Source organism: Strix aluco, chromosome 31 (assembly GCF_031877795.1).
Source record: "Strix aluco isolate bStrAlu1 chromosome 31, bStrAlu1.hap1, whole genome shotgun sequence".
In the NCBI taxonomy this organism is placed as follows: domain Eukaryota; kingdom Metazoa; phylum Chordata; class Aves; order Strigiformes; family Strigidae; genus Strix; species Strix aluco.
In genome coordinates, this window is record NC_133961.1 from 962730 (window position 1) to 976557 (window position 13828).

General features: G+C 46.4%; 1 protein-coding gene across 1 annotated transcript in view; it reads left to right on the forward strand.

Annotated features, from left to right (window-relative positions):
* The first annotated feature begins 4343 nt into the window (after positions 1 to 4343).
* The window catches only part of PRR5L (proline rich 5 like), a 43288-nt gene continuing 33803 nt past the window's right edge, over positions 4344 to 13828 (forward strand). Inside the window, exon 1 of the mRNA XM_074809800.1 lies at positions 4344 to 4397. The gene's annotated coding sequence lies outside the window, so the exon portion shown is untranslated. The remainder of the gene's footprint in view (positions 4398 to 13828) is intronic.

The window sequence follows — 13828 nt, forward strand, 5'->3', positions numbered from 1 at the left end:
CTCATACGACAGTGTCTCTTAATCAATCCTCATCACTTCTACTTTTTTAAAAATTAATTCCTTTATGTCTGCTGATGTCTTTTTGATGAGAAGATGTTCAGGACTGAATGCAGTATTCCAGGGGGTTTACACTACAATATCACTAACAGAGGCCTTTGTTACAGTTTCTGTTTATGAGCTGTACTATCCCATTGTTTTCTTTTTTTTTTTTTTTTTTTCCCTCCTGTCATCTCAGATTACAGGCATGTCTAATTTACTGTCTGCTCTCCTGCTATTGTAGGTCTCTTTCAGTGTTACAGCTTCTGAGAATCCTTCTTCACAATGAATAGCTGTGATTTGAATTATTTTTCACCAGATGTAGTATAGCTGCATTTTTCCTTGTGGAATTACATTTTGTTTCCTGAACATCTTTTGTGCCAGAGCTTTGACTTGTAAAATTAATAGAATAATGTATCCTCAACCCCACAGCTTGGAGGTGTTTCCTTCCCTCCTCCTCCCCTCCCCAAGCTTGAAACCATAAAAATGAATATTAAAAGACAACTAGAGAAAAAAAAATTTTTTTGTTCTCTTTGCAGGAGTTGTTTAGGCTTCATAGCATCACTGATACATAGAATTTTTTCACTACAGCCCCAAGAGAAAGGTGAACCACACTGTTAAATAATTTGCACAGTGTCACTGAGGTCTGCCAGAACTGTCCTCACTGTCTGAGCTGCGATGGGAGGTTGCTGCTCCCAGCTTATCCCCAGCCATCTGCCCCACACTCTGTGCTAGAACCTGCAAGGGAACTTCAGGTGTAGCTACTGCCTAATCCTTTGCTGTCAAAATCATCCACTTTAGTTGAAGTCAATTTTTGCTTGCTTGTGTGCCTGCGCTCACTCTCAGCAGGAGCCATCCCAGCTGATGGAAAGGGAGAGAGATCTTTGGTGGATTGGATACGAATAAACCAAAGGACAGTGACCTCTTAACCTGGTTCAGCTGCAACCCTCAGCTCTTTGAAAATTAGTGCCAGAATCAGGAATGCTCCTCAGAAATTACGACTCTCCTAATTGCCCTCCTCACAGACCACACTGTGGGTCTTTTCCCAGAACTCATTTCTGGGAAGCACGTGATGCTGAAGATTTGTTGGATCACACAGCCAAAGTGAAGGCGATATGTTTTGGATTCATCCCATCATCAAGAGCATTATAAAGAAAACCAATAAAAGGTCACATCTATTAGTCACAGCTCTTGTGGTTTGGCTCTTATTGAACACCAGGCTTTGTGAGAGCAGGACGTGTGTGTTATAGCGTGTGCTGCAGAGAGGATGTGTGGTGTTGAGGCAGTGTCAAAAACAAAATTCAGGCTGTAGCTATTTTTCACATATCTGTTCATTCTATAAATATCTGCAGCAACATCGCTGATGTTGTCAACCTGCCTGCTTTTCAGTTCTCTGAGATGCTGCTGTAGGTTTGAACAAGGCCACCGAAGAGTCGACTCCTCTCACACAAAGCTCACAGCAGTCCATTTGCACCATGGGTTGGCTTCAGTGATGAGAGCAGATGTCTGTAGATTATCACATGTCTGTGTAAGACAAGGAGCTTTCTTTGGAAACCATATTCTCCTCTTTTTGCTCTAACCAAAGCTAAAAGGAAAAAGGAGTTATTAAAGGCTATTTTTCTCATCTGTCAATCTAAACAGAACTCTTTTCTCTTCAGATCCCTTTCACTGCAACCCTATTCCACTCGGGTAAGCTTTAGGGCAGGATTTACCTTGCCTAACTTTGAAAGCTACGTGTGTTTTGTATAATCCCAGATAGCTAAAGTTAGGTAAAATGAATCCCACCTAAGTCTTTTATCTCTCTCTGCTGGGCTAATGTTTCAAGTTGTTTTTCATGTCTTCCCTTGCTATATATTAAAGTCTTCCTAGTACCTGTGCTTCTGCAGGGTATAACTGGGGGCCCTCCCTCCCAGTGACAAGGACTCTTTCCTTTCCACAGAAGCCTCGCTTCTTCCTAATGAGGAAATCAAAGGGGACCTCCCCCTTCCTCCCAGTGCAGTGGCAGGGGGGCCTTTTCAGCTCTTTCCTCCCTCTCCCACAAGCTGGGGTCCAGCCATACATCAGGATGGTCCCACTGAGCCCGTGTTGTGGCATTATGTCCCTCAGTGAGTCCTGAAGCTAGAACCACATGGGTATGGTGAACAGCTTTAAACCCGGAGTTCCACAACTCTGCATGTGCGGGTATTTGTCCCAGCCCTGAAATGCATGGTCAAGTTTTGATTCATAACCATGTGAGTTAAAATTTGGGGAAAGATGACAACTTGTGTGCTGGGTTTTTTTTAGAAAACCTGATAATTTCTCTCAGATGGAGCATGGCACCTGACCAGGTACGCCAGGTCACCATTCCCTTCACCTGCAAATTCCTTAGGTCTTGGCTGGCCCACGGAGAACAGTTCAGCTCGATAAATCACATCCTTGCTTCTGCGCTCAATGTACCCACAGTGGCGGCCACTTCACCGCCGTATCACGAGCCACAGATTGGGACCACCGTGCAACGAAACTGAAACCAAAAAACCAGTAACTGTTGGCTCGAAAAGCTGATGCAGAATGAATGACAGTCTGCACTGCTGTTAGCAGATTAACAGCATGTGCTGGATAGGTATCGACTCGCATCATACGCCACATCAGGCTGGGACAAGAAACGTGGTTTTGGATGTGTCCAGAGTTTGCAGTAAAGTCATGTCTGCAAGCCCCAGGTACTGATTTCACATTCCTAACAGCAAATCCTGTTTGTATAATTAGTAGTAGCAATGGGCAGCAGGTAAGCTTCACAGTGAGCCTTTGTTTTACACATCTAGAGCTAGAAAAGGAGGAAGCGTGACAGAATACCTCTGCTACAAACACATCCAGCAAGCGTTCTCACCTCAGCCTGCTATGGGTATCTACAGAGCGACTTAAAAGTGCTAAAGGATCCCCACATGGGCTGATGGACTAATGCACTGACTCCAGAGCAGCATCAGCTTTTCTCATTTTAAGGCCAGGTGCAACTCAGTGGTAAAGTTACGGTTTGAATTCTCTTCCCAAGCAGCGCACTGGCTTACCAAGCATCAGCAGTACCGTGGGTAAACTAATTCACAAAAGCAGCGAGAGAAAACGATCCCATCTTACAAATTTGATCCGTCTCCTCTAAACACTTAAAAATCTCAGTGCTTTAAATTAACGAGTGGCTCTCCGAAAGCCGGTGTCACCATTGGAGTTACACATCCCAGGTGACTGCTCCCTGATTGCGGCTAATTGCGGCCTTTTAATCTCCTCAAGGACCCCGAATTACAGAATCACAGAATCATCCAGGTTGGAAGGGACCTTGAAGATCCTCCAGTCCAACCGTTAACCCAGCACTGACAGTTCCCAGCTACACCAGATCCCTCAGCGCTGGGTCAACCCGACTCTTCAACCCCTCCAGGGATGGGGACTCCCCCCCTGCCCTGGGCAGCCCATTCCAACGCCCAACAGCCCCTTCTGCAAAGAAATCCTTCCTAAGAGCCAGTCTGACCCTGCCCTGGCGCAGCTTGAGGCCATTCCCTCTTGGCCTGGCGCTGGGTCCTTGGCTCAAGAGACTCCTCTCCCCTCTCTGCACCCTCCTTTCAGGGAGCTGTAGAGGGCCATGAGGTCTCCCCTCAGCCTCCTCTTCTCCACACTAAACCCCCCCAGTTCCCTCAGCCGCTCCCCATCAGACCTGTGCTCCAGACCCTGCACCAGCTCCGTTGCCCTTCTCTGGACACGCTCGAGTCATTCAATGGCCTTTTTGGAGTGAGGGGCCCAAAACTGAACCCACTCACCGAGGGGCGGCCTCACCAGTGCCGAGTCCAGGTGTCCCCCCCGGCGGTTCCCTGCCCGCTGGCAGCCGAGCGAGCGGCCCAGGAGAGCTCAAACCAAACCCGGCCCCGGCCCCTTCCCCCGCGCCTCGCTGGGGACGAAGCAAATCCCGGGCCGGGCCTGCGAGGGGCCGCGGCCGCCGAGATCAGCGGGGGCGCCCTGGCCTGGACCGGCCGCTCCGCCCCGAGCAGGGCCCCCGCATCCCCTCCATCCTCTCCCTTCCCCTTTTTGTGCCTAAAGGTCAGAAGAATTTAAACTTCCTGACTCTGCCGGGTCGGGGCGGGCCGGGAGGCCGGGGGGAGGCAGCCCCCCGCTCCGCCCGGCCCGGCCCGGCCCGGCCCGGCCCGGCCGCCTTTTGTCTGTGCTGGGAGGAGCCAGCAAGAGGCAGATTGTAAAAATAAAGGCTGGCCGGCAGCCAGGAAGTGTACAAATCCTGGCGGGCTGGTGGCAAATTTCGCCAGATCGCGGCGAGGAGGCAGCGCGGCGGAGCGGCGCGGAGCGGGGCGGCGGGGCCCGGCGCGCCCCTGGCAGCCGCCCGCTGGGGGGTGAGTGCGGGGACCGCGGGCGAGGGGCCGGCGCTGGCCTCCGCCCGGCGCGGAGCGGCGCGGAGCGGGCTGCGGGGCCGCGGGGGCAGCGGGGCGGGCAGCCCCAAGGCGGCGCTTCCCGGGGCCGCTCACCGGGGGCGGCCGGCGGGAGGGAGGGAGGGAGCGGGCGGGCTGAGCCGGCTCCCCGCGCCCGGCGGCGCCGCCGGAGCGAAGCGCAGGCGTAAAACCTGGGTAAGTTCTCCTCTTAAAAATATTAAAAATAGACCCTCCGGCTCCATAGCGCTGCCGAGTGAGTCATTTCCAAACCGAATGCCTCGGTCTAACCGTTCCCCCCAGGAGACACAATAATTCTGAAACCGGGGGTGAAGGGAGAGGGATTTTTCTCCCCTTTTTCTCTAAATAAATTGAATTAGCGCGGAGCCGCAGCACGAGGGGATGAGAGCTGTGAGGAGCAGGCTGCCTGTTTGAAGCAGTGAAGTGTAGCTCCATCCCTTCCTCTCCTCCCGCGGGCCTCTCCCCCGTGGTGATGCCACCCGCGTTGCTGCCCTGGGAGAATTCACGGTGCTTTCCATTTTCGTGGACATCATCTATTTTGAAGTTCCTTCAGCTGCAAAAGCCATCCCCCGCCACCTCCTTCCCCGCGGGACACCCGCCACGCGTTGTGCCAGCAGTGACCCCAGTTAACACCGTTCCTGGCTGGCTGTGCTGAAAAGAATAGTCCAAAGCACAGCTATTTTTTTTCTGCCTTTTCCAGTCATATGATGATTTGTTCATGTAAGTGGGCTGTCTCAACTGGAGGGATTTTTTTTTGTTTGTCAGCAACAAGTGCTGAGCGTATTTATAAGCGATGCTGCAATTCTGTGGTGTGGAAGGTTTCGGTTACGCGGGGCTCACCGGTACCTGGATCAGCGTGCAAGAGCTGTTTGCATCTCACATATGCCGCTGTATGTGCGTGTGTGTTTAATGTATACACCCGTAGATCTTACCTCGCGGTGAGGCAGCACGTGCAGGGCACAGGAGCTGATGTGTAGGCTACGTAGTTCTTTTCTAAAAATCAGATGCCACCGTCCAAACTCTGCGCTAGTCCCTCATGGCATCGACAGAGCAGCCGAGACAAGACGCTGCGCTCTCCCGATAAACTGACTTTCCTGAAACTCGGAAACCACATCGCTAGGGGTGAAATCCTGTCCTCTGACCCCTGGGAAGAACTTTGTTAGCATTTTGGCAACAAAAAATGACCTATAGCTGAAAATATGTGCAGTAAGGTATGCCAGCTATTTTACAGCCGTGTGAAGGTTTGAGAACGTAATCTGTGGTAGCAACCCCAATCTAATGGTGTTTCTTTGTAGGTAAGTGGAGAATTGTGATGTAAAAGCACTTGCGTTCTCTTTTTGCCATTTAGACTCAATTTCTGCTATTAAAGCTATTTATATCTTTTACAGCCAAGAGACACCATTGTGATTGACCTTTCACACAGGGTGCAGAGTGCTGGGAGATTCCTGCAGAAGGTTTGCACCTTTTCTTTTAGCTGTCATATGTAAGAGAGCCACAAACTTCAAAGTGCTACCAAAGTACTGAACTAAAAAAATATGAATCTCTTGTGTTCCAAAACAGAAGAAAAAGCAGACTTCACATCCCAAGTAAATTAAAACTTCGCAGTAATCTAATACAATGCACGCTCTTGATAGACAGTGGCGTGGCCAACACACGTTGGCCGTAGGCAGCGTATGGCGTCCTTGCTAAGATTTTAGTACCTTGGACTTCTGTAACATGTCAGAGGGCGGAAAATTCTTGGGCTTGGGTCAAAAGACAGCTGTTTTTTGGTGAAACTAGGAAGAAACTGTTCCAGAGGCGGGTTATTCTGTGGTTGTCTCTTATGGGGGTGTCCTGAATCTCTGCTTGAGATAGCTGCCGAGTCAGGGAGGGCGCGTTGCGGGGATGGTGCCTGCCAGTTGGCAGTGCCAAGGGTGGGCAGGGAAGTTCAAGCACACTCAAGCCCATAGAGGAGTCTTTTTTGCTATGTCAATTTAATAGTAATATTTCCTTTTGGCAGTTTTACAGCAGAGTTAAGGTGACAGTTTCGCATTTGTCTTCAGCTTTCAAGATAAAATTCTTTGTAATTAGTTTTATGCAGCGTGTTTATGGGCTGTCTGATGTCAGCTGAGACTCTGATAAGACTTCCAACGTTCGCTTTCAAAGTTCATCTGGAACACAGGTAGTGTTTACTGACTCCTCAGTCCCTTTTGGAAGAATTTCAATTCCTTAAATTTCCAGCAACAAAAGACACAGAATAAGTGAGGTATTTAACCTTTTATTTGAGAAATAAGCTTCTATTCTTATCGAAAGCCTGGAGGAATGGGACTTCAATGCATCATCAAGGGCTTAGAAGTAGCAGGCAAATAAGTACTAGAATTGTATCCTTTTTGTGAGTCATTTTCAAAGAGTTCAGTTTTCATATGTGACTTTTCAAGTCTGTAGTATTTGTGGGTTTTTTTCCCCATTATGCCTTTTGTACTCATTGTTTCTGCTAATGTGAATTCAAGCATAAATATGCATTAAGTATGTGCTGGGTTCCAGTGCTTATTCAGTAGGGCATAACAACCCGTTCCTACTGCACGAGATGGGGCTAAGTGCAACTCAGAGGATGGGAGATTGTGCTGAGGATTTTAGCAAAAACTGGGTTATACTGGAGCTGGCTGAGGGTGGGCTGTGATGTATAAGCAGGCTATTTAACTGCCATGTTTTGTAGCCCCGGGGTTAAAAATGTGGGGTGTACTTATGTTTTTGATAACAACATCAACAGGAATGTGAAAGTGAAAAACAAACAAAAAGGAATAAGTATGAAGTGCAAGAAAACACGATGGTAGTCATTCTGGTTGCATCAGAGATCCTCAAATAATTGCAGTTGCTGACGTTTGATTTTGATGAAGCGTATCCTGCATGCTTTCTGATTAACATTCCTAGAAAATTAAACAGGTCATTACATTTAGACTGATAGGATTTTTTTTTTTTTTTCTCTTCTGAAACTGAGTTCTCCCCCCCTTCCATGCTTCCTGTGCCTGGCATCTTTAGGAAAGCATCCCCGTGGCTCTCCCTTGACTGTTCCCCCCTTGGAACTTTATGACTTAGTGTGTGAATTTCACCGCATTTGACCAAGGAAGGAAAGGTCGAAGAGCGTAAAGTTTCTCTGAGCTTTGTGAAAATGTTTTTAGAGCCCATGCTGAAGGAAGAGCTCTTGGTTGGGGTTATCCCCCCCTGCATGTGTGAAATTCAGAAGGGAGCGTGATGTGGGAGAGCGGGGATGTTTTAGTTCTGCTGCTCATGTAACTACTGAATATGAGCAGTTTACTTGTTGAGCATCTATGGCTTATATTCCTTTTAAATACAAGCCAACGGCTTCTCTGTATGCTAAGCAAAACTGCTGTGATCTCTACAGACTGTGCAATGTACTTTGTAGTTTGTTTTGAATAAGCTAATACACGTATTTCCTGAATTTTGCAGCAGATGCTGCTTGGAAGTTATTGGAAACAGGTTGAAGCTGCTAAGTTAGTTTCTGGGTTTGAAAACACGTTTTTCTACAGCAAAAATTTTCATGGCTTGCTCATACTTCTATCATTCAAGTGATACATTCCTGGCCTGTTTTGTTCCAGTAGGGATGCACTTACTAGTGAATGTATTAAATGCTGTTCCCAACAGTGGAAGGAAATAACTATTTATGTGCACGTCATCTGTTTTTTCTTGTCTTCATGCTATAGCTTGTTCTCATATAGCTGTATAGATTAAAAGTCACTCTGTTAATCAACAGAGTTTAAGACTGGTAGGTGTGGGCCACGGAACTGGGGGACTGAGCTCCTTAGAGCTATTAAATTTTTTAAAATAATATTTTAATTGCATTTTTTAAATAATTTTTTTAACTTTGCTATCAAACCAGTGGTGGGTTTTAGAGTGTAACAGCTTGAGTAAAGCCTTGCTATAGAACTGGAGACAAAGCAATGGTGATTTTAACTCTGCTGTCTGAAGCGAGCTGTGTCTGGGCGGGTAAAACTCAAAAGAGGGATGCAGGTAAGCCTGCTGCTTGAAAAATCTGTGCTGGCTGCTGTGGATGAGGACAGCACTGCACTGAGTTCGTTTTGCAAGGGTGGTTACTGCAGCTGTCATGGATACAACTTTATGGAACGCCTAAAAAAACCTTAAGGCTTTCAGTTAATCAGAAAATGATGATTTATCTCTGCTTTTCTCCCTCGTATCCCTTCTTCCTTTCTACCAGATGGGGTTCTTATTTAACCAAAGAGGTAAGTGTATTTTTTCAGTCCAACCCAGTCCATCAGTTTTATGATTCTGAAACTCTGCTACGTTTTTGCTTCTTGCCTTTCACAGCTAGGTTTTTGGTGTGGTAGTTGCTTATACAGGGAATACAATTTGTTTCAACCAGATTAAATCAGTTGCTAGTGCACCTAATTCAAATTTGCCTCTAGCTTCATACAGAACAGCTAAGTGAATCTAATGAGGTGTTCTCCTCTATCCTCCACCCAAGCATTTCAGAGTGTTCTGCAAATATGTGGCGCCTCTTCATAGCTGTAACAATTTTCTCCATTTTTGAATGAATGAAGTCAAAAGAATTAGGTTATGTTTTTTAAATAATGCAGAAGACCTGTGCCAGAGAACAAAATAACTTCGTTGTCTTAGATGCTACTCCTATATTACAAAATATTTATTTTTCTATATGTTCTTTGCTATAACCCGATATCTTTACTTCACATTGAACTGGCTCACTCTGTGCCATTACTGATTTCTTACTTTTTTTATGAGGAATTGTACTATCATGTATATAGATGTGCAGTAGCAGTCTTACTTCTAAGAGGCCATCAACTCCGAAGGGGTTGCAGTGGTCTCTGAATTACAGAGAAGTCTCTCAGACTGTGATGGGATATAGGCAAAGGTTTTTCCCCCTCCTCTTCTCATATATCCTCTCACTCTAAGCAGAGTTTCACTTTGAGTTTCAGGTTTGCTTTAACCTCAGGAACTCAAAGCATAACTAAGTGGAAACCACTGAGTTTCTTTTCAAATGTTACGTGGCTCTGCTATCAAAGCCAAGTTAGATCTGTTTGTGAACTTGTTTTCAGATGTATTATGAATAAAGGCATCGTGTGGGTCCAGTTTGAAGAGGGAGTATGCAGAAGATGGGGGAGGAAGGCAGGGATGCTGGAGTCTGATTTGTGGAGATGCGTGTGTGCTAGGAAGATAGGGAAAGGGAGATCTTGTTTTGGGTCGTCAGAGCGTAGCAGTAAAATTGTTGGATATCTGGGTGCATACCAGAGTGTCAACGCTTTGTATTGAGGGGGCTGTTTTCCCATGTTCTGTTGATGTTAATTCCTTTACATACTTCATCTCTATAGTTAAAATCTTAAACTTAAAAGTTTAATTAAGGGTAGGTGAGACCAGTAGAACACCTCCAGACTATGGGGCACCAAGTTGCTGCCTTCGTGGTGCCCAGCAAAAGAATAATAATAAAAAATTGACACCTTTTGGTATTGAGTCAGCTTTGGAAAGGAGAGGTAGATCAGATGAATCCTTTCCTCTCCCAACTCCATGGAATAATTTGAAAATTGTTATTAAAGGAGCTTAGAGGGATGTTTTTGTTTGGTGAAGGCCTGGGAGGTGGAAGACCCGGGTAAGTCACTTCACTGGCTTTGCAACTTCATTTCCTCAGCTCCAAAACGATAATTGTTTTTACTCTTATTAGTAATCCTCCAAGAGCTCCTGATGAAAGGAGTGTTTTGCAGGACTGAGTGGCCCATCCACCCAGGGCTGAGCCTGCCTGGGATACCTCAGGGCTTTCCCGTGGTGCAGGGTGGGGTGATGGAGCCAGAGAGAGGTGTGGGGCGGGCGAGCCCGAGGTGTGGGGCGGGCAGGCTGGCAACCCCACTGACCACACACAGACACGCTGGGGCCAGCGGGGGGCTGGCAGGAGGTGTGCAGTGGGCCTGCAGGTAACTCGCTTTGGCTGGTGTGGAACCCCCACAGAGAGCTTGAGGCATCGTTGCCTTGTGTTCCCCGTGGGACGGTGCCTGGGGCACGGCCGAATGAGGTGCTGGTGGAGCACTGTCCTCCTTCCTGCCGGGGTCCCGCGCGTGCCTGTGGTCCTGAGTGTAGCTTCTCTAGAGTTTCCCTCTGCAGAATTTCTGAGCTGGCTTTGTCAGTGGGATTTCAGAAACAAGTGGCATTCATAGATGGGTGGAAGAAGCTGTCTTTTAAAGTCTGCAACTTGAATCAGTCCTAATGACAAGACTGTCGTTAATGATGTCCTAATGACAAGACCCGAAGGCTGGCCTTGCGCTCTTCCATTTACCTTCCTGAACTGCGAATGTCTCTTAGCACGGGCTGTGCTCCTGGTGCTAGCATGAGCACCCCTGAGGGTATACTCTTTGTTATGTGAGGGGCTGCCCGTAAGAGCTTTCTCTTATATTTTCCTTGCTGTTTCAGGGCTTGACTCAAGCCATATTAAGACCAATATTTAGATTCCTATTGTTTCTGATAGGCTGTGGATTCAGCACTAAAATTTTCATGAGTCAAATTTCCAAAGGTGTGAAGGCATGAAAGGATGAGGGTGTAGGAAGGACCAAGACTGGGCCCCAGACTGCCTCCACAATTTTTGACACTCTTGCTTTCAATAACTTCTGACATACATCTAAGACACAGCTTCTGATCAATGTTAACCACAAACGACCTTTGTTAGTTATTCACTAAATCTCGATTTGATAATCTTCTCTCCTTCTGAAAAGCAGACCTTGTTTATTTTTAAGAAACTGAGCGATTGGGGGCTGTAAGAGGAGCTGGATGTGTTGTAAATTTAACAGGGGCAAATGCTGTCAGTGTTTTCCTGGAATATAAACTGAGTTCATGCATGTGCATGTGCCATGATAACCTAAAAGTTGAAGTTACAGGTTGCACGCTGCTTTTCCACTTCTCAGTATGGCTGTGTAGCAATAAATGAGGGATTTTTGTCAGAAATAGTGTCTTCAGAGCTTTTCAGTTGAACTTGAATCAAGGCTTTTGCCAATCACATGCTTTGTTAAGGATTTACTGGGCTGAAAGGAGAATCAGCTGACAAGAATCTAGATGGTTCTCTGCCTATTTTTTGTGTCTGAGGTAGGATGAAACCGCTCATTATGGGTCTGTAGGCCTAGTACAGTGAGGGATTTTTTTTAAGATTATACTTCTTCCACACCCAAAATCATTACAAAAAATTCTGGTGCAAGTTGCAGTTGTGTATCTTATGGTCATAGATTATCAATGTCACAATTGCACAAAGCATATAAAGGAGGGGAAAATGGGAAGTGGATATCTTTCTTCATGAAGGGGCTGGTTTTTTACCACTAAAAAAATGCTTAAATGGCAAAGCATCACTTGTATCTGGATAACCCCTCATTCTCTGTTGCTCTTGATTGCCAGCCGGCTGAACATGAGCCAGCAGTGTGCCCAGGTGGCCAAGAAGGCCAATGGCATCCTGGCTTGCATCAGCACTAGCGTGGCCAGCAGAGACAGGGAAGTGATCTTACCCCTGTAGTCGGCACTGGTGAGGCCGCACCTCGATTACTGTGTTCAGTTTTGGGCCCCTCACTACAAAAAGGACATTGAATTACTGGAGCGTGTCCAGAGAAGGGCAACGGAGCTGGTGCAGGGTCTGGAGCACAGGTCTGATGGGGAGCGGCTGAGGGAACTGGGGGGGTTTAGTCTGGAGAAGAGGAGGCTGAGGGGAGACCTCATGGCCCTCTACAACTCCCTGAAAGGAGGGTGCAGAGAGGGGGGATGAGTCTCTTGAACCAAGTAATGAGTGATAAGACAAGAGGGAATGGCCTCAAGCTGCGCCAGGGAAGGTTTAGACTAGATGTCAGGAAGTATTTCTTTACAGAACGGGTTATTAGGCAGTGGAATGGATTGCCCAGGGAGGTGGTGGAGTCCCCATCCCTGGAGGTGTTTAAGAGTAGGGTCGACATAGCGCTGAGAGATCTGGTGTAGATGGGAACTGGCAGTGTTAGGTTAATGGTTGGACTAGATGATCTTCAAGGTCCTTTCCAACCTAGTTGATTCTGTGATTCTGTGATTCTGTGATTCTGTTTCAGGAGACCTGGGAAATGCTTGTTTGGATGAATTGAGGGTCCTGTGACATCTCCACTCTTCCTTTCCCTCCCATGCCATCTGGTTTAAAGTTACTTTTTGACTTGTGGCTTTTTGGTGTGAATTTGGTGTGAAGCAGTGCTGGTGAAAGTTTTCCTCTAAGAAGCATAAATGGTTGTAGTGTTTGCTGCCCCATCACTTCCCTTAGAAGCTGTTGCTCTGAGTCTTGCAGAGAAGGCATCAGAGGAATTGAAAATGGTCTGTTCTTTTGTTAAATCTCAGTTACCATGGGCTTTTTGGCCCAAAATTCATGGAGATTCATAATTTGGAAGAATTGCTGCCAACTTTTTCTTTGGGTTATTCTTTCTTTAGTAGAGAGAGATACCTAGGTATATTGCCTGATCTTGCTTTTCCTCCAGACAGTCAGATGTATTATGGTCTGTGGGGAGGGAAAGGTCTTTTCATGAAATCATTTTATAATGATTTCTCTGTTGGTTTTCATAGCTAACAGAAAACAAACGATAAAAAATTCCTAGCTTGATGACTGTAATGTTTTTATAAATGCCTGTATCTGTGTGTGTTGGAAAAGGATTTGTCTCCATGCTTGATTCTTCTCTTTAAAGATTCAGATTAATCCTAAAAGTGTTTACTCAGATGTGATGAATTACAAGTGGATGAAATTACATTGTTGTCAGATTGACTCATCGTCCTGCTTTTCTCCCCTAGTTGGGAACATTGACTTCCAGCTTTGAAGTGTTTGCTCACTTGAAGACCTGGGTTTTACAGAGATGAGATATCTCCCTTGTTAGAGATTTAGAGGGTTTTGATAGCTGGGTTTTGACGTGATAATCAAGGATAAGAGGAGAAAAAAAAGATCAGGGGGTAGGACAGCTGAAAGGGAAGGAAAAGCAATACCTATCTCTCTGATTACGGCAAGCTTCTTCCCAAAAAAATGTGCAGGGTCATTAAACAAGATGAGGAGAGGGGGGAACGTTTTAGGATCTATCGGCTGGCAGGCAGTTTGAAATGCCCTGATGCCACGTAAAGCGTTGCCCCGGCAGCTGGAGCATGTGGCAGCGAGAGATTATCTTGGTGTGGCTGTATCTCTTATGCACTTGCTGCACTTCAGTCTCCAGGTCTTCGTGCCTTTTGTAATTAACAGTGAGAATGTTGCTTGGTGGTTGGAGCATGCTGAACTCTGCATAAAAGGGGAAAAATAATTGCTTCTCTGTAAAGCTTCTAGTTCTACGTTTGATAAATAACAGGACTCTGATTATTAGAAGTAGGTTTTATTTTGTAGTCTTCTAAAACAC